The sequence below is a fragment of the Bos indicus genome, chromosome 24 (genome assembly GCF_029378745.1).
Source record: "Bos indicus isolate NIAB-ARS_2022 breed Sahiwal x Tharparkar chromosome 24, NIAB-ARS_B.indTharparkar_mat_pri_1.0, whole genome shotgun sequence".
NCBI lineage: Eukaryota > Metazoa > Chordata > Mammalia > Artiodactyla > Bovidae > Bos > Bos indicus.
Genome location: NC_091783.1, coordinates 46,280,625 through 46,300,131, shown reverse-complemented (window position 1 = coordinate 46,300,131; position 19,507 = coordinate 46,280,625). Strand labels below are relative to the sequence as shown.

Sequence of the window (19,507 nt, the reverse complement as noted above, 5' to 3'; positions counted from 1 at the left end):
CAGAAAGTTTCAAGGAATATTTGTAAAAGATAAAGGAGATTTCATTTGAAAAACTCCCTAAAATAAGGTTTCTTTCAGTCACTAATGATTTTTAAAAACAAACTGGTAGTTACTTCATAAATATTCTATTGATATTCTTTCTTCAACAAAGAACTGCTTTCAGCTCTAATCTCAGGAACACAGATTCCTTCCCAAGTAATCTGCAATTTCAATCGTAGACTTTCCGTTGATATAACTGTAATAGTATACTTTCTGACTTGCTCACCAAACTCAAAAACCTTACATATTGTAAGAGGATACTGATATCCTTTAGCAAATGCTTGATGCCTGAATAATCAGACAGTTTTAGAAAACCATATCAGTGAATATCAAAGTACTTTGAGTCACAGGACTCCATTAACAAAATAACAAATATATGTAAAAAAAGAAATTCACAAATGTTTTATTGTGTATTTGTAGGCTTTTATAAAAGCTATAATTTAAAGATACACAGAATAAGGGATCTAGCCACACTGACAACTCATCTAAACAATTCTATTTAGGGTTTCAGAACATTTTAACTATTTTTATGAATTACTGTTCATAGTTAACCTGAAATGTATAATCCTCATTTCTAAGAAAAGAATATGTAGGTCAATGGCCAAGTTATATTTAGATATATTTAGACAGATATATTTAGAACAGTTTCTGAATTTCCAACCTGCTTCTCAACCTAAGACTACATCATGCTACACAAGTAGTCTCCTTTAACCAAAATAAAAAAAAATTCTGAACACCTGGATATTTACAAAAGATAAAGTAGGTTATATTTAAAAGATAAAGTTTTAATACATATTCCTTTTAAAACACATTTTTGTAATATATTTGAAGTCTGATATTCAAAATTTGGTTTTTGTTGCTAAACCATCTGTAGATGACCTGCTTCTGGGCAGCCAAAAAGATCACCCATCACACACCCACACATTTGGAATGATGCTAAAGCTGAAACTCCAGTACTTTGGGCACCTCATGCGAAGAGGTGACTCACTGGAAAAGACTCTGAAATTCTTAAGGACAAACTGCTGCTGTGCAGTTAATTCAGCGCTGACTTTTAACTACAAATGCACCATTAGCATAGCACGTATCTTTAAAATATACGTAATAATGATACAAGGCTTTAGAAATGAATTTTTTTTTCCAAAAAGTAGCCACCAGATATGCAAATACATGCCATATCTTTGCTTACATCTATTACTCAATTACTACAAGCTAGTAATATTTAAAGAACAAACACCAGGAATTCCTTGGCAGTCCAGTGGTTAGGACTCTGCTTCCACTGCAGGAGGCACAGTTTCCATCACTGCTGAGGGAACTAGGACCCTACTCGTGCTGTGGCTCAGCCCTCTAAAAAACACCAAGCCACTGCATCATTTGTTTTTCCCTCGAATGTATAAGAATCCATCTTTTGCATAACAAGATATATCTACATTTTGCACTTAAGAAAGTAAACAAGACTGCTCCTTTGATAGCCTTCCCTAAAAACAAAACATCCATCATTTTGATAGATTTTATAGAAACCACACAACCACCATTTCTTTGTTATCTTCATATGAAGAAAATGGTAGTTTTTCACCCACTGTACCAAATGGTTAATCTATTAAAGTAAAAACTATGCCAATAAAGGAGAGAAAAGGATCTATTAAGCCAAGGAGATGCAGTTTAGTTTCATTGCAATCTAGTCTAAACAAATTTTTATTTTTTATCTGGCAGCACTGTCCGATCAGAAATTGAATGCAGGGTCACAGCAGTGAAAGTGGTGCTTCCCTGGGGCACCAGGAAGTCCCTAAAAACAGTTTTTTAAAGTTCTTTTTTTAAAATAGGCTCAGCCTGAAAATCCAAATACTGTTAGCTGTCTTACAGTTTATATATTCAACTACACACTTTTATTACCGAATTTCTGATTCAAAAATGATGCACTTTCCCAGCACTAAAAATCAAAGCAATTGGTCTGTTTCTATATTTTTGTTAAAAATATTTACTTCTTACATAGATGAAACTTAAAAGTCATGTGACCACCAATAAGAATGTAGCTAACTCTAAGATACAGTAACTCTAAGATGAGAAACGCTGGGCTGGAAGAAGCACAAGCTGGAATCAAGACTGCAGGGAGAAATATTAATAACCTCAGATATGCAGATAACACCACTCTTAGGGCAGAAAGTGAAGAGGAAATAAAAGGGGAAAGTGAAAGAGAAGAGTGAAAAAGCTGGCTTAAAGCTCAACATTCAGAAAACGAAGATCATGGCATCTGGTCCCATCACTTCATGGCAAATAAATGGGGAAACAGTGGAGACAGTGTCAGAGTTTATTTTCGGGGGCTCCAAAATCACTGCAGATGGTGATTGCAGCCATGAAATTAAAAGACACTTGCTCCTTGGAAGGAAAGTTATGAACAACCTAGATAGTATATTGAAAAGCAGAGATATTACTTTGCAAACAAAGGTCCACCTAGTCAAGGCTATGGTTTTCTCAGTGGTGACGTATGGATGTGAGAGTTGGACTGTGAAGAAGGCTGAGCACTGAAGAATTGATGCTTTTGAACTGTGGTGCTGGAGAAGACTCTTGAGAGTCCCTTGGACTGCAAGGAGATCGAACCGGTCCATTCTGAAGGAGATCAGTTCTGGGTGTTCATTGGAGGGACTGATGCTGAAGCTGAAACTCCAGTACTTTGGCCACCTCGTGCGAAGAGCTGACTCACTGGAAAAGACTCTGATGCTGGGAGGGATTGGGAGCAGGAGCAGAAGGGGACGACAGAGGATAAGACGGCTGGATGGCATCACTGACTCGATGGACGTGAGTCTCAGCGAACTCCGAGAGTTGGTGATGGACAGGGAGGCCTGGCATGCTGCGATTCAGGGGGTCGCAAAGAGTCGGACACGACTGAGCGACTGGACTGAAATGAACTGAACTGAACTCTAAGATAACAGAATTTCCTCCTTTCAAGACAGTAATGCTATGAAACAGATTATAGCTTGCATCTCCTTCTAACTCATTTTTTAAGTAGTAGTAACTCATCTCACATGCTAGTAAAGTAATGCTCAAAATTCTCCAAGCCAGGCTTCAGCAATATGTGAACCTTGAACTTCCTGATGTTCAAGCTGGTTTTAGAAAAGGCAGAGGAACCAGAGATCAAATTGCCAACATCTGCTGGATCATGGAAAAAGCAAGAGAGCTCCAGAAAAACATTTATTTCTGCTTTATTGACTATGGCAAAGCCTTTGACTATGTGGATCACAATAAACTGTGGAAAATTCTGAAAGAGATGGGAATACCAGACCACCTGACCTGCCTCTTGAGAAATCTGTATGCATGTCAGGAAGCAACAGTTAGAACTGGACATGGAACAACAGACTGGTTCCAAATAGGAAAAGGAGTACGTCAAGGCTGTATATTATCACCCTGCTTATTTAACTTCTATGCAGAGTACATCATGAGAAACGCTGGGCTGGAAGAAGCACAAGCTGGAATCAAGATTGCCGGGAGAAATATCAATCACCTCAGATATGCAGATGACACCACCCTTATGGCAGAGAGTGAAGAGGAACTCAAAAGCCTCTTGTTGAAAGTGAAAGTGGAGAGTGAAAAAGTTGGCTTAAAGCTCAACATTCAGAAAACGAAGATCTTGGCATCCAGTCCCATCACTTCATGGCAAATAGATGGGGAAACAGTGGAAACAGTGTCAGACTTTATTTTTTTGGGCTCCAAAATCACTGCAGATGGTGATTGCAGCCATGAGATTAAAAGTCGCTTACTCCTTGGAAGGAAAGTTATGACCAACCTAGATAGCATATTGAAAAGCAGAGACATTACTTTGCCAACAAGGGTCCACCTAGTCAAGGCTATGGTTTTTCCAGTGGTCATGTATGGATGTGAGAGTTGGACTGTGAAGAAGGCTGAGCACCGAAGAATTGATGCTTTTGAATTGTGATGTTGGAGAAGACTCTTGAGAGTCCCTTGGACTGCAAGGAGTCCCAACCAATCCATTCTGAAGGACATCAGCCCTGGGATTTCTTTGGAAGGAATGATACTGAAGCTGAAACTCCAGTACTTTGGCCACCTCATGAGAAGAGTTGACTCATTAGAAAAGATCCTGATGCTGGGAGGGATTGGGGGCAGGAGGAAAAGGGGATGACAGAGGATGAGATGGCTGGATGGCATCACCGACTCGATGGACGTGAATCTGAGTGAACTCCGGGAGTTGGTGATGGACAGGCAGGCCTGGCATGCTGCGATTCATGGGGTCGCAAAGAGTCAGAAATGACTGAGCGACTGAACTGAACTGAACTTCCCTAATATGTAACTGGAATCAAGGTTTAAAAAAAAAAAAAATCTTGACAAATCAAGTCATGTGTCTTTAAAACCACTCTTGGGTCTTTGTCAAACTTTGCCTACTCTATACCTAGAAATTTTTTTATTAAAATCCCTGAAGTGTTTTGAAGCTTTGCCTGGTTTGGGTTTTTATTTTACTTGATTTATGTCTGTGTTGGCAAGTCTTTGCTGCTGTGTGTGCTTTTCTCTAGTTGCAGAAGCAAGGACTACTCTCTAGCTGCGGTGCTGGGGCTTCTCACTGCAGTGGTTTCTCTTGTTGCAGAGCAAGGGCTCTAGCGCCCTTGGCTTCGGTAGTTGTGGTACATGGGCTCAGTAGTTGTGGCTCCTGGGCTTTAGAGCACAGGCTCAGCACTTATGGACCATAGGCTTTTGGTTTTAGTTGCATGTGGGAGCTTCCCAGTCCATGGAACAAATCTGCGTCTCCTGTCCAGTGGTTAAGCCTCCATGCTTCCTCTAAAAGGGGTATGGGTCTGATCCTTGGTCAGGGTGGTAAGATTCCACATTCTGCATGGCGCAGCCAAAAATAAATTAAAAATAAAAGAGAAGTTTAAAAAAAATTACATAGAATCAGCATTATTTCTAATAGAGTAATTTTCATTTTATCTTTCCAGATAAAATAGACAAAACAGACACAACTGCCAACAGCCTAGTAAAGCTGCTCCCTTACATTTCGAACACTATATAAAGTGGCTGTATATTTATAAGGATGCAAAACCAGACACCATGAAACTAAGCATCTTAAGCCACATAATGCAAACAACGTAAAAAACAGTATTTTACTAAAAATCAAAATAAAACTCCCTCTCTCCAGATATTTAGTTCTTAGAAGACATTCTACTACAACAGTGATGTTCCCAAATCATTTAAAATAGAAGAATTAATCTCTTTTCTATTTTATATACATAAATACTAACATACTCTAATGACAACAGTATTCTTAAGTACCAATATCTCAAAATAAATTTTGCTTTTGAAGGACTTCTTTCAATTATTTGTCAGGATTTGGGGTAAGCTTTTCCACTGAGAAGTTGTAGCACAGATAATGTGGACAGTGCAGAAATCAAAACTCGAGATTGGCGTTCCTTCACAGCTCAGTGGTAAAGAATCCATCCGCCAACGAAGGAAACCCGAGTTTGATCTCTGGTCCCGGAGGGTCCCACATGCTGCACAGCAACTAAGCCCATGTGTCACAACTGCTGAGCCTGTGCTCTAGAGCCCAGTAACCTCAACTACTGAGCCCACACGTCGCAACTACTGAAGCCATCATGCCCTAGAGCCCATGCTCTGCAGCAAGAAAAGCCACTGCCATGAGAAGTCTGCGCACTGCAACCAGAGAGCAGCTCCCGCTCGCTGCAACTACAGAAAAGCTCACACAGCAACAAAGACCTAGCACAGCCAAAATAAATAAATAAATGCATTTATTTAAAAAAGATCGAGATTGAAATAAAAACATCCACAGAATTACAGTACAGTGGAAACAACCCTTTCTACACAGCAACTCATCTCTTCCTTTCCCTCAGCTCTCAAAAGAAAAAGGTTGAAGAGGCTATAACTATAAGCAAGACCGAGTATAAAGACTCAGAACTGGGAATGATGTAAGGCCTTCAGAGTAAAGAACTGTGAGTAAGTAATGGGCAATGAGCACTGTCAGCTGCTAACACTGCAGAGACCCAAACATTAAGTGCCTCCTGCTGCAAGTATGCAGCATCACCTAGAAAATATTTTTGCCCCCTCAAAGAAAAAATGAGAAAAGAGATAATATATTACAGAAACCAAATCTACTCAACCTTTAAACCTAATATCAATTAACAAGAAACACAGGAGACTGGTATACCACTACAGCAATGTTAACTGGAAATTCAAACTGTGGGAAGGCTCCTGTTTTTTCAACAAATAACTGTCCAGGAAAAAGAAATGGGGGGGGGGCGGGGGCGGGGGGGGGGGTGATACCTATAGATTACAACACAATGCAGAGACCTACTGGACTCAATCTGAATAACTGTAAAAACACACTTATGAGATAGGAGAAATCTGAACATTGAATAGCAGATACTATCAAGAAGTACTGCTAACTATTTTTCAGTGTGATAAGTTATTTGGTTTTTTTTTCCTTCAAGAGTGAATGTGACTAAAACACACTAGAGTACAAAAGGGCTAGAGTGCAGAAAAGGAACACTAAAAATTAATGCAGCTGAATAGATCTGGCCTACTCGGAACTGAAAAATAAATTATGAGATTGCAACCAGGGGAAGAGAGTAGCTTTACTTGCTTGCCAGCCAACCTCTTCTCCACTGATATAAGCTCTATAAATAGGCCCCAAGTGATAATGGCTGCTCAAATCACTTCATGTTGCAGATACTACCACCACTGACATGCATCTGGCCCAGAACCAGTGCTGTGAATAAACTAGCATCCAGAAAGAAGCCAAGGAAGTTATCAAATGTAAAGAATGCACCAGCGCTAACAGACCCTCTAAGTACTCATAAGCACTATTAGTGTAAATCAAGAACAATTTTAAAGCACAGGTTCTAGATTTCCTCCAAGATTTCTGCTCTGGCCATTTTCTATCTCCCTCAGAAGAGGATACAAATAAAGATGGGTTACCACACGCTGGGACCTGAGGTCCCCTAAATATTGCCAAAAACCTATCATGCCCTCAGGCTCATAGCAAATAGTAGAGATAAATAATGGGGAACCCTTGATGATATAATGCTCATTTAAGAATAAACTATGCTTCTATGCTAGGTTAAAACTAAGGCAGACAGGATACTGCTTAAAATCTTGACCACGTGAGGTTCTTGTTCTTAGTACAGAAAAGAAAACAGTCCTGTTTTCCTAGAATTTTAGTCCACACCCAACTTCCCCATCCTCAACAATATCTTTCTCTAATTATAACACACCTAACAAAACGTTGACTCTGGACATCATAGAAGCTATTTTTTTAAGCGAAATAACTCAGTAAAAAAATAACTTCTACTGATTCCTTTGGTCAGTACCTGGTTTCCAGAATGTTAACCATGCTAATGAAAACTTGAATTTGTCTTACCTAAACACAATCCTAGTTTATCCACATTCTTGGGAATGGCTGCTGCAAATAAACAAGATCTAACATTTAATTTTGTTGCTCTTTGAACAACAATCAGAACAAATTTACCAATACGTGGACTTTAAGTCCAGGCAGAGAAAAAAGTATTTGGTACACGAACTGGCAGTACGAAAAAGAAAATTCAAGTCTCCAATCATTTTCTTTTACTCTTACAGACCCGTTTAAGAAAAAATCATTTTCCAATATCCGATTTTAAATTATTTTATAAATGAAAATACTAACTCCATACACTAGTTGTCTGGTTATCCAATACTTTTTTTCTCCTACAGCCTGCTTTTCTTCTCCACATTTTAGAGCAGGAAAGAAACAGAAATCATCTGGTTCCCTAGATTTGAGTTCCTTCAGCATAAATTTCTTTTATTTTTGTGCCCATCTCCACCTGGTGCCTGAGTGCTCAGAAAATGGGTTTTTAGTTTAACCAGGTATAACTGCCCCACCCTCAAATTAAGTTCTGCCGACAGATTTCTATTTTTGATTAATCTTCACGTGAAATGTGGGAGACCTGGGTTCGATCCCTGGGTTGGGAAGATCCCCTGGAGGAGGGCATGGCAACCCACTCCAGTATTCTTGCCTGGTGAATCCCCGTGGACAGAGGAACCTGGCAGGCTACAGTACATGGGGTCGCAAAGAGTTGGACACGGCTGAGCAACTAAGCTCACAGCACAACTAGAAAATACTCATCCAAGTAGTTTTAAAAGTAAATAAAGTCAAATTAATAACTCAGGACTTGCATCATCTATCTATTGGCTATTTCAAGTGACAGAATCTGAACAAAGAGGTATGAGGTATCTATTTTGAATAAAGACATGAAAGAGAATAGAAACAAAACTTAAACCCTATTAACGGATAGACTTGTGGTTGCCAGGAACAAGACAAGTAGGGGAATGGAAAGAGAGTGGGGTTATGCAATACAAGCTAGCATATACGGAATGGATGAACAATGGGGTCCTGCTGGATGGCCCAGGTAACTACACTGGATATCCTGTGATAAATCATTGTGGAAAATAATATAAAAAGAATGTATACACACACACACACACACATATACCTGTTCACAGCTGAATCACTTTGCTGTACAACAGACATTAATACAATGCTGTAAATCACATACACAGTTCAATAAATAACACACACTGCAAATTATTTTAAAATCATATTTACTATTATTCACTTCTATTAAAATGCTATGATAAATGTGTATAATATATATAATACATATTCTCTCTCCTGGCAGTTTAGAAATACGAAAGAGTAAGACAAACAAGGTAATTGTAGTTTCACCTTGTCCCTTTCTTTTACCACAAGGACCTGTAAGCCGTATGTGAAAAGTGACTGAACATCAATCTCACTTCTGCTAAAAGAAACTGCCCACACAGAAGCAGGAAACACTGTTTACTTCCCTAAGTTCAATCATGAGTTCTGAAGAGTAAGGTAAGCAGTTTCAATGAAAGCACTGGCCACACCATCCAAAATCACTGATACTCACAACTTTGCTTAGGCTGTTCCCTAGCCTGGAATGTCCACCTGGAAATCTATTTCCAGTTCCAAGTTTAAATGTGTATGTTTTCTTCAACCTACCAACCTTCAGGTGGTGAATTCAGACAAAAGTATAGTATTCAACACTATAAAGAAAGGATTAGGTTTGTACAAAAGTAACTGCAGTTTCAGACCATGAATTTTAAATCATTATAACTAGGCTCATACACATTTTTATTATCAACTGGAAACCATTACAATCAACACATTTTTGCCAACAAATCAGTCTGTCCCTACAGTGTAAAAATACATGCTTCAGTATTCAACTAACTCTTGGAAAGCATTTTCTGCCTTCTGCTGGTTGTGGAAGCATTTTCCCTGCAAGAAGTTGTCTAGATGCTTGAAGAAATGGTAATCAGTTGGTAAGAGGTCAGGTGAATATGGCATATGAGGCAAAACTTTGTGGCCCAATTTGTTCAACTTTTGAAGCACTGGTTATGCGACATGCGGTCGGGCACTGTTGTGAAGAACTGGGCCCATTCTGCCGACAAGTGCTGGCTGCAGGTGCAGTTTTCAGCGCATCTCATCAATTCGCTGAGCATACTTCTCAAATATAACGGTTTCGCCAGGACTGAGAAAGCTGTAGTGGATCAGACCAGCAGCAGACCACCAAACAGTGACCATGACTATTTTTTGGTGCAAGTTGGACTTTGGGAAATGCTTTGGAGCTTCTTCTCAGTCCAACCACTGAGCTGGTTGTTGCCAGTTGTTATATAAAATCCACTTTTCGTAACACACCACAATCTGATCAAAAAATGGTTCATAGCTGTTGCACAGCATAAGAGCAGATGACACTTCCAAACAATGATTTTTTTGATTTTCAGTCAGATCATGAGGTACCCACTTATCGAGTTTTTTCACCCTTCCAATGTGCTTCAAATGCTGAATGACCACAGAATGGTTGATATTGAGTCCTTTGGCAACTTCTCATGGAGAGGAAATGGCAACCCACTCCAGTGTTCTTGCCTGGAGAATCCCAGGGACAGCAGAGCCTGGCGGGCTGCCGTCTAAGGGGTCGCACAGAGTCGGACACGACTGAGCGACTTAGCAGCAGCAGCAGCATGTAGTTGTAAGAGGACCAACTTTGATGACTGCTCTCAATTGGTCACTGTCAACTTTGGATGGCCGGCCACCACATCCTCATCTTCAAGGCTCCCATCTCCTTTGCAAACTTCTTGAACCATCACTGCAATGTACGTCCCTTAGCAGTTCCTGGGCTAAATGCGTTGTTGATGTTGCAAGTTGTCTCCACTGTTTTACAACCCATTTTGAACTTGAATAAACAAATCACTCTAATCTGCTTTTTGTCTAAAATCATTTCCATGGTCTAAAGTAAATATAAAGTAAACAGCAAGTAATAAGTCATTAGCAAAAAAACAAAGTGAAAAATACCCATTAGAATGATGTGTAACAGGACTTCCCTGGTGGTTCCAGTGGCTAAGACTCCCCAGCTCCCATTGCAGGGGGCCGGGGTTCAGTCCCTGGGCAGGGAACCAGATGACACATACATACCAGACCTGGCACAGCCAAATAAACAAACAAATAAAATTTTTTAAATGATGTATAATATAACCACATTTATTTAAGAATGTATGCCAATATCAAATAGCAAAGTTCAACAATGCAAATCCACAATTACTTTTGCACCAACCTAAATATTATGCCATGAAGACAAAGAGGAAGCTTAAATATGTATTATTAAGTCAAAGCCAATCTGAAAAGTCTACATACTGTATGATTCCAACTATATGACATTATGGAAAATGTGAAACAGTGGTAACAGTAAAAAGATCAGTGACTGCCAGTCGTTGGAGGTTGGGTGGGATAGAGAGATGGACAGACAGAGCATTTTTAGGGTAGTGAACGTACCCTGTAACACCATAAGGATGGATACATATCACTACTCATTTGACCAAATTTACAGAAGATACAACACCGAGAACAGCACTGTAAGCCTAGGAAAAAAAAAAAAATTTAAGTTTCTTTAGCATCAAGGCCTGCCAGTCACACTCACCGAGCACCAGCAACGAGAGCACTACTGGCGCACAGCAAGCGACCAATAAATTGGTGCTGGGAGAATGAAGAGGTCCCATCTGAATGTTTGGTCTCTGTTTTCACAATGGCTCTTCCCCTCTTCTACAGTCTCATAGCTTTTTATTCAATTATCAATGTCTATTCATTTTTACTTACACAGCAAAGTTTATTTGGCCCTAATAAAAATAATACAGAATACCAAAATCAGTGTGGTTCAAAAGAAAACACATTAATAGTACAGCATTTTTCACCTTTTACAGATTTTCTCAATTACTGCCAATTCAGTAAATATGAATATAAACTGTTTTCATGGTGCCAGTTACTTGCAAGAAAATCAGGAAGGTCTAAGATCATTTGTCAAAGTTACAAACATACGGTCTCGGTCTCCAGTGTGTATGTATGTGTGTGTGCTTAGTCGCCTAGTCATGTGGGACTCTTGGTGATCTTATGGACTATAGTCATCAGGCTCCTCTGTCCGTGGGGTTTTCCAGTCAAGAAGACTGGAGTGGGTTGCCATGCCCTTCTCCAGGGGATCTTCCCAACCGGGGATCAAACCCAGGTCTCTTACATTGCAGGTGGATTCTTTACTGAGCCACCAGGGAAGCCCATGTGTGTGTGTGTCTGTGTCTACGCATACATGTATCACTTCCAAACTTTCAAAAGAAAGAAAACATTCTAAGTGCCCATATGTCAACTCTATTCATGCACACATCAAAATAAAACCATAAGACTGAAGATCCCAGCAAAACAACCCCTTGAATAATGAGTAACTACACAGCCCCCTAGAAGTTACTAGTCATACACACAAGGGTAATGTCACATATGAAACAGAACCTTTGAAGAACAAACACTGAGCACTCAGTTCTCTCAGAACCTCATTAAATTAGAATCTAAAGGTAAATCTATCTTTAATCATGCAAACTATAAAACAAAGAGCATTTATGACATTCTTTCATAAATGCATTTAAGAATAATACAAACTGAATTAGTCAGTAATGTAACATTATGAGCTTAATATGAAGCTAACAACAGAGAAAGTTTCCAGTCCCAAAATCTAGTCCATCCTATTTTTCACAAATAAGATGTCAGAAAAAAAATGTTCCCATTAAGAAATCATATTTAGCTGACACTTCAGGTATAATTACCTTGAAGTTTCTCCTTTCCTATTTTATGTTTTGAAGTTAACCACTTTGTTAACATTATAAAAAAGGTATGGTTTCACATGTCAAGATTACAGTGGTACTGAAAAGCACTCTGAAAGAATATGATTTAGAAATGTCTTTATTTCTCATTTTACAAAACTGCATGAAATTTCACTAAAGCTCTTCATAAAGTAGCATATAGGTCATCACAGTAAATTTCATCATAAGTTTCCTGAATTCAAATTTAATTCCTAGTTTTATATTTACTGTGCATAAAGCACTCAAGTAAGTATTGTATTACCCAGACTATTTAACAAAAATATTACACTTCCTACTAAAAAAGATCAACACTGTCACTCCTCAGGACATCAGGTAACATGTAGGCCTCCAAAAATGATTGTTAAAAGGCAATGTTCTTACTGAAGGGATCCAGATTGCCAGGATCAGCAAAACCACATTAGAAAGTTAATAGCCTCCCTCCTTAAAATATCCCAAGAGAAGAAAGAGAGTAATTTCAAACTGTTAACACACGACACTACACAAGAGCCTAAGCAAAACTGCCAGATGTATTTGTAATGAAAAGGCCCAACCTTGACAAAGCATCATCAGTGGGTTTTGCATCCTACTGGGTGGAAGGATTCAGAAAGCAGAAGCTCAGGCGAGAAACCAAAAGCACATCCAGCACAAACTGCTCAAGCGGTTCAATCTGGAACAGGTACGGACGTTCATTCCTTCAACCTGTGAGCATCTATTCTGTGATAGCAGAGAGGACGATTTAAAAGGGAGAATGAATGACGGGCTGAGGTTCTGTGGGGAGTTGCCGCCCCAAGACACTGAAATCGGTGCTACGAGAAAATAAAGTACAAAGTACGAAGTACCACTGAGGAAAAGAGAAAGATGATGATGAAGTTGAGGCTGGTCAGGTTACATCCTCGTCGGGTTTTTCTAAACAGAGTTGACAAATTCGCCAGAAAGAGGTCAATTTTGGAGACTGACACATCCCTCCCATTGACCAGGGGGGCGTCTGCCGACCGAAGAAGGTAGTGGAAGCGCCCAAAAACGCAGGCGGCGCCAAGCGGGAGAGAGCCTTCCTCCCTCCTCCCAGGCCTTAGCAGCCGCGGTGCTGGGGCGGCCGCCCGGGCTCTCAGAGGAGTCCGAGCAGGTGTCGGCGCCAGATTCCCGGCTCGCGGGGCCAGTAGAGTTGGCAAAGCCGCCGCGGCCACTACGCCCGGCCACCCGGGGTCCCGGAAAGTTGCGCGGAAGACAACTCCGGGGCCGCGAAGCCGCTCCCCACCTCCCGCGCGCGGCCCACGGGCTGCGACACCTCCAGCCTCCGGGGAAAGGGATCCACCGGGGGCAGGGAAGCGGGGAGAACGGTTCGGCCCGCCGGGCCCGGAGGACGCGAGGGTCACCGGCGAGCCAGTGAGCCAGGGGTCGGGCTGTTTTCGTCCCTCCAGTCGGCCGCTACCCGGGCCGCGCCTCCCGCCGGGTTCCGGGCTTGAAGACCCGGCGCCCGACAGCCCTGCCCGTCACGACCCCGGCGCCCTAAACGCCGCAGAAACCTCGCCCGCGGCCCGCACCCCGTCCCACTGAACCTGACCCCCCGCTTCCCCGGGAAGCAGCCCGGGTCCCACGGCTCGGATCGGAGCCGGGCCGCGGCCCTGGGCCCCGTCGCGCCTCACCTGCGCTACGCAGCAGCCCCGCACCTCGTCGCCCGCTCCGCGCGCGCCCCGTCGGGGCACGCACCGAGCCCCCCCTGGCCGGTTCCCTCCGGGCCGCGGCGACTAGGAACGCGACGGCCCCACCGTCGCCTTCTCTCCTCAGCACAAGCTCCAGCGACGAGTAGAGGGTTGCGGTCAGGACCCCCACCGGGGTCAAGGGGAGGCCAAAGCGAACCCCACCGCCTCCGCAGCCTCCTCCACCAAGTCCCTTCACTCGTCCGCGCCGCCCGGAGAAAATGTCACCAGAGGCCGTTCCGCTCGGCGCCTCACTTCCGCCCGGAACCACAGAGCCCTGAGCTCGCCCGGCTAGAGCGGCCGCTGCGACGGGGAACCTCTAGGGACGAGCGCGGGAGGCCGAAAGGAAGCCAGACAGCGCCATCTGGCGGGACGGACCTCACGCTCCTCCGGCTGCAGCTCGCCTGGCGCGCGGGCATCGGCCTCCCGGGTTTTCCCACGCTCCCTGTATCCGCTCAGGCAGTTCCCTTCTAAGAAATGTCTTGCCCCCGGGGGGCGGGGGGTGTCGGGAAGCCAGTCAATACAAGCCACGGATAATGCCCTAAGAGAAAGTCGGCGCTCTCTTTTCTGTGCGCTGCTCAGGACTCACCCCTCCTGAAGCGTTACCGAAGGAAGCTCTTGGCGTTTGAATCCTTGAGTCACGCCGGCAAGGAAGTCCGCTCCGTTCTCTTCCCCACCTTTTCGCGGATGCCCACGGCTCTACTCGCGGAGACTTGGCTGTGCCTCTCTGATGCAGTGGCATCAACATTCCGTTCAAGTTTTCTGGATGAACCTTGCACGCCTTGCAGACAGACCGCCACCTGCTGGTGAGTCAAGAGTCCCCCAGAGAAACTCCACTCCGCCCCGTACGCGCTATGCAAGACGCCCCAAATCCCACCTTTGCAGTCACTCCGGATTTGCACTAGCGCGCCCTGAGCTTTCGACGCCCTTCGCTGAGGTCTGGGATCGAGGAAGAAACGTGCTGGACGCGAGACCTGGAAAAAAGGTGAGGTGGGCTTAAGAAAGAGAAATCTCACAACTCAAGATCTGGCCAACGCTTCGCTCTCCCTAAAAGCAGGGTTTTGAGAAATAAATGAATACATAAGGGCTTGAGGAGAAAATGTCAAAGGGATTTACCTTTTCAGGAGCCGTGCTGGGAGTTGGGGTGACATTCCACTGGAGGACATTCTGAAAATCACAGCGCCGGTTCCATGCTTCCCTTAACGTCAGTCTCCCCTTTAGATCAGGCCCTCCAGCTCCCCCAGTTCACTCATTTATGCCTCCTGCCTACAGGCATGGGAATTTCCCATTCCTTCATGAGTAGATTGATAAAATAATAATAATAGCTAACTTCTCTGAATGCGTGTTATGTGCAAGACACTTACTATGCATCTAAATGGACTCATTCATCTAATTCTCACAAGAACTCCATGGGTCTGGTGGTATTCTTGGCCCCAGATGACAAAAGTGGAGCCAGACAGTGGTAAAGTGACCTGCCCACAGTCGCTCCTCAGAAAGTGGCATGACACCGGCAGCTCAACTCCAGAGCCTGCATTCTCAACTGCTACCACCACGTGCCTCCTTGAAATTCAGTGAGAACATACTATGTGCCAGATAAACATTTTGTTTATGTGTGTTATCTCATTCATTTATTTCCCTGCTTCCTTAGTCCTCAAGGAATTTGAGAGGTTTTGGGGGTAGTGACAAGAGCCCAGGCTCTTTCAGGAGAAAAAGAGAAAAGGACTAACTACTAAGATGACAGCTGTCGGTCTGAAATGAATGAATGAATAAGGACAAATACATTTTTTTTTCACTAAAAAATAAGGAATGCTTCTCGAATTTGCATGTCATCCTTGTGCAGGGGCCATGCTAATCTCTGTATCCTTCCAATTTTAGGGTATGTGCTGCCAAAGTGAGCACTACATTCAGTTTTAAAACAGCCTCTCCACGGTCTTATCTCATCAGTGCTGCAGATATGCTGAAGTAGGACCCTGACTTCTGAGGTACTGACTTGGCTCCTTCTGTTTGATACCAACAAGTCAATTCACTACAATGAGTGGACTGCTTATTTTTGGAGTCTGGGGAGTTTGATATCCTAATTAATTAATTAATTAATCCTAATTAATTAATTAATCCTAATTAATTCCCTAGTAGCTCAGCTGGTAAAGAATCCATCTGCAATGCAGGAGATCCCAGTTCAATTCCTGGGTGGGGAAGATCCCCTGGAGAAGGGATAGGCTACCCAGTCTCCAGTATTCTTGGGCTTCTCTTGTGGCTCAGCTGGTAAAGAATCCACCTGCAATGCAGGAGATCTGAGTTCGATCCCTGGGTTGGGAAGATCCCCTGGAGAAGGGAAAGGCTACCCACTGCAGTATTCTGGCCTGGAGAAGTCCATGGACTCTATAGTCCATGGGGTCGCAAAGAGTCAGACACAACTGAGCAACTTTGACTGACTATTACTGCCATATTTAGATCCCTAAATAGGGCGCTTGCTGTCTTCTTCCCCTTCTGTAGGAGCAGGAAGTGCTGGACAGCTGATCCTACTTGTCTTGGAATTGCCTCCTGGAATCTCCTGTGCGTTATATACTCAGCCCTCCAAGCTCCTGAAATCTCATCTCCGTAAAACCAGCCCAGTCTAAACCACATCCTGTTGCCTCTGTAGGAAATTTCTCTCAAGATCCCTTTGCTCACAGATACTGTCCTATCACTGTGTCTACCTGTTGCCCTCTCTGTGGAGTTACTGCTGCATCACATCAGTAGTTCTACTCAGTCTGTCATAAACCCTGGAGGCCCAGCCTTGAGTCATCTTCAGCTTCATTGCTTACACCTGATTCATCGTTGGACCTGGGGTTGGGCTGACAGCAGGCGCCTAGTCAGGATGTGGCCGGCCTTGCTTTGACTAGTCTGTTCTCTCCTGACTGAGCAGGTTACTTTCAAAATTTGCCCCTGTAAGGCGGACACTATTGTTAGAACCACTGGTTAGATGAGGGAAATGGGGGATCCGAGGGATGGAACCTTCAGCTCTGGCCTACCCCTCCCTCATGTAACCACCCTGACCTTTCCTCCCCCGCTGGCATCAGCAGTCTCTGCTGCAATCTCCCTGCACCTGCCGTGAGGCCATGGAACGGTTGAGTGCAGGGAGGGGTGGTGTTGACCGTCTTCACTGTAGTGGCCTCATAATTTCATTCAGGTCACTATGTCCAGAGTTAACATCCCTTGTTCTGCCTCACAGCGTCATCCCACAGAATTAAAGTAATGTCCCCATATTGGAAGGCCGTCCGGAAGCAGGCTGAGTAGTAAGGTGACTTGGTCTCCAGGACTGAGGGCTTTGGGGTCTGGACAGATCTGGGTGTGGATCAGGTCTGCCTCCCTCGAGCAGAGTGACCTCCGGACAGTTCTGTAACCTCCTTGAGACTCAGCGTCCTTGCCTGTCAAACAACTTCTTGTGAGGGGTGAGGGTGAAATGAGTTTAGGTAAAGCTCCCAGCACTGCTCTCGGCTCAGAGAGAACACTCGCAACAAGGCTGTTGTTCAGATGGCAACACTCCAGGTCAGCGCCTCCCACAAGCACAGACTCACATGGGTCAAGTACGGTGGTGTTGCCATCTCCAGGGACTCATATTTCCAGAGCAGCAACTTCACGTGGAACCAGAATGGAGCAGGGAAAAAGGATGCCGTGAACGCAGAGGCACACCACCACCGCCCTGCTCTGGGCCTCTGGGGTGGGTGATGGTGGCTCCTCTCTCTATGGTTAAGTCCCTCTTTCCAATCAGGTGACACCCCTTCTATATGTAAAGTCTGTAAGTCTATTGAAAAGTGGAAATAAGTGCAAAGGACAGTTTTAACTTTTTCAATGAGTATGTGTTAACCTCTCTTTAAAAAAAAAAAATCTATTTGTTTTTGGCTGCGATAGATCTTCATTTACTCCACGTGGGCTTTTCTCTAAATGCGGTGAGCAGAGGGGTCTGTGCTGCCGTGGTGTCTCTTGTTGCAGAGGACGGGGCTCTGGATGCATGGGTTTAGTTACCCTGCACCATGTAGAATCCTCCTGGACCAAGGATCAACCCTGTATCCACTGCATTGGCAGGCACATTCTTAACCACTGGACCACCAGGGAAGTTCCTCTCTTTTTAAATAAAAGAATAGCCCTGGGAATTCCCCGGTGGTCTAGTAGGTAAGACTGCACTCGCACTGCAGGGGACGTGGCCCCATCCCTGGCCAGGGAACTAAGATCCCATATGCCATCAGTTCAGTTCAGTTCAGTTGCTCAGTCGTGTCCGACTCTTTGCGACCCCATGGACTGCAGCATGCCAGGCCTCCCTGTCCATCACCAACTCCTGGAGTTTACTCAAATTTATGTCCATTGAGTTGGTGATGCCATCTAGCCATCTCATTCTCTGTCGTCCCCTTCTCCTCCTGCCTTCAATCTCTCCCAGCATCAGGGTCTTTTCAAGTGAGTCAGTTCTTTGCATCAGGTGGCCAAAGGATTGGAGTTTCAGCTTCAGCATCAGTCCTTCTAATGAATATTCAGGACTGATTTCCTTTAGGATGGACTGGTTGGATCTCCTTGCAGTCCAGGGAACTCTCAAGACCATAGAACATGGCAATGAAAAAAAGAACAGCTCTGTGTAACAGCGCCTGACCCTGTGGGACCTCTAGGGTGGGAGGGTGAGGATTTCCCCTGTTGCCTCATCAGTACTAGCACCCACCGCCCATCAACACAGCTGCTTTTCCATTCGTAACATCTGCCCTCCTTTGCACCCGTCGTGCATCTTCTTTCTCATCCATCCGACACAGCAGAGAGTTCCGAGGGGGTTTGACCGAGTTGTCCTGCTCTGTGGTGGACACACTCCATACGTGGATGGGCATGGATGGAGGAAGTCTAAGCACCTAAGCTGCGGAGACACAGAAAACTGAAAAGATGTCAAAACAAGAAAGTGGCGCCAGCTGCCAAGTGGGTGAGAAGCTGGGAGGAGGGCGACAGGCTTGCAGACAGCTGTTGAGAAGGAGGAGGGCTCAGCGCCCGGAGGGCAGTGCTCGGGCCGACCTTCCTCGCAGCCGCCTCTGTGTCCAGCTCCGGGCCTGGCAGACAACACGGAAATAAATGTCTGTGACTGAAGGACAGCTGTGCAGAGAAGCTGACCTTTGGGGGCAAGGGGACAAGAGGTGGAAAAGTCCCCGGGATGTCTGAGGGATGACAGCCTGAGGGCCTGGCTGCCCATGGCTGGACAGCGAAAGTGGGAGCCCTGAAGGTAGTAAGTCAGAGGCTTAATATGAGTGGAAGGAGCTGGGGCTTCGTTTTTTAAACACTCATGGGGAAGCCGTGTCCGAAGTTCTCACCGGACTTCTGGGGAGTGTTCGGGTCAAGGCCAGCAGAAAACGGACCCTCCCGGCCCACTTGGAGAGGAAGCAGAACATGGACCCCAGACTGTCCACGGCAAGAGGGGCAGGAAAGCTGAGGGAAGGAGGGAGAAAGTCGAACTGCCAGCCGCTGGAGAGAAAGAAAGGAAAGCTTTAGGAGAGAAAGGACGTGTTGCAGGGAGGAAGCCAATTCTGACTCCATGTTGGAATACCCAGTGGCTTGCCTGGAGGACCCTGCCCCTCTGC

General features: G+C 44.4%; 1 protein-coding gene and 1 non-coding gene across 7 annotated transcripts in view; both read right to left on the bottom strand.

The window, feature by feature from the left end:
• Positions 1-14,641, bottom strand: part of ARK2N (arkadia (RNF111) N-terminal like PKA signaling regulator 2N) — an 86,083-nt gene extending 71,442 nt beyond the window's left edge. For 2 of the 6 annotated variants that reach the window (XM_070778992.1, XM_070778991.1), the window contains exon 1: positions 13,869-14,155. The gene's annotated coding sequence lies outside the window, so the exon portion shown is untranslated. Of the gene's footprint in view, positions 1-13,868; positions 14,156-14,511 lie in introns of those variants that run through there. The other 4 variants (XM_019986644.2, XM_070778993.1, XM_070778990.1 and 1 more) reach the window with 4 other exon arrangements.
• A 1,076-nt stretch (positions 14,642-15,717) lies between these two features.
• Positions 15,718-15,821, bottom strand: LOC139179537 (U6 spliceosomal RNA). The gene has a single exon (XR_011563905.1). It is a non-coding gene; the product is annotated as a U6 spliceosomal RNA (small nuclear RNA).
• Positions 15,822-19,507: the final 3,686 nt, after the last annotated feature.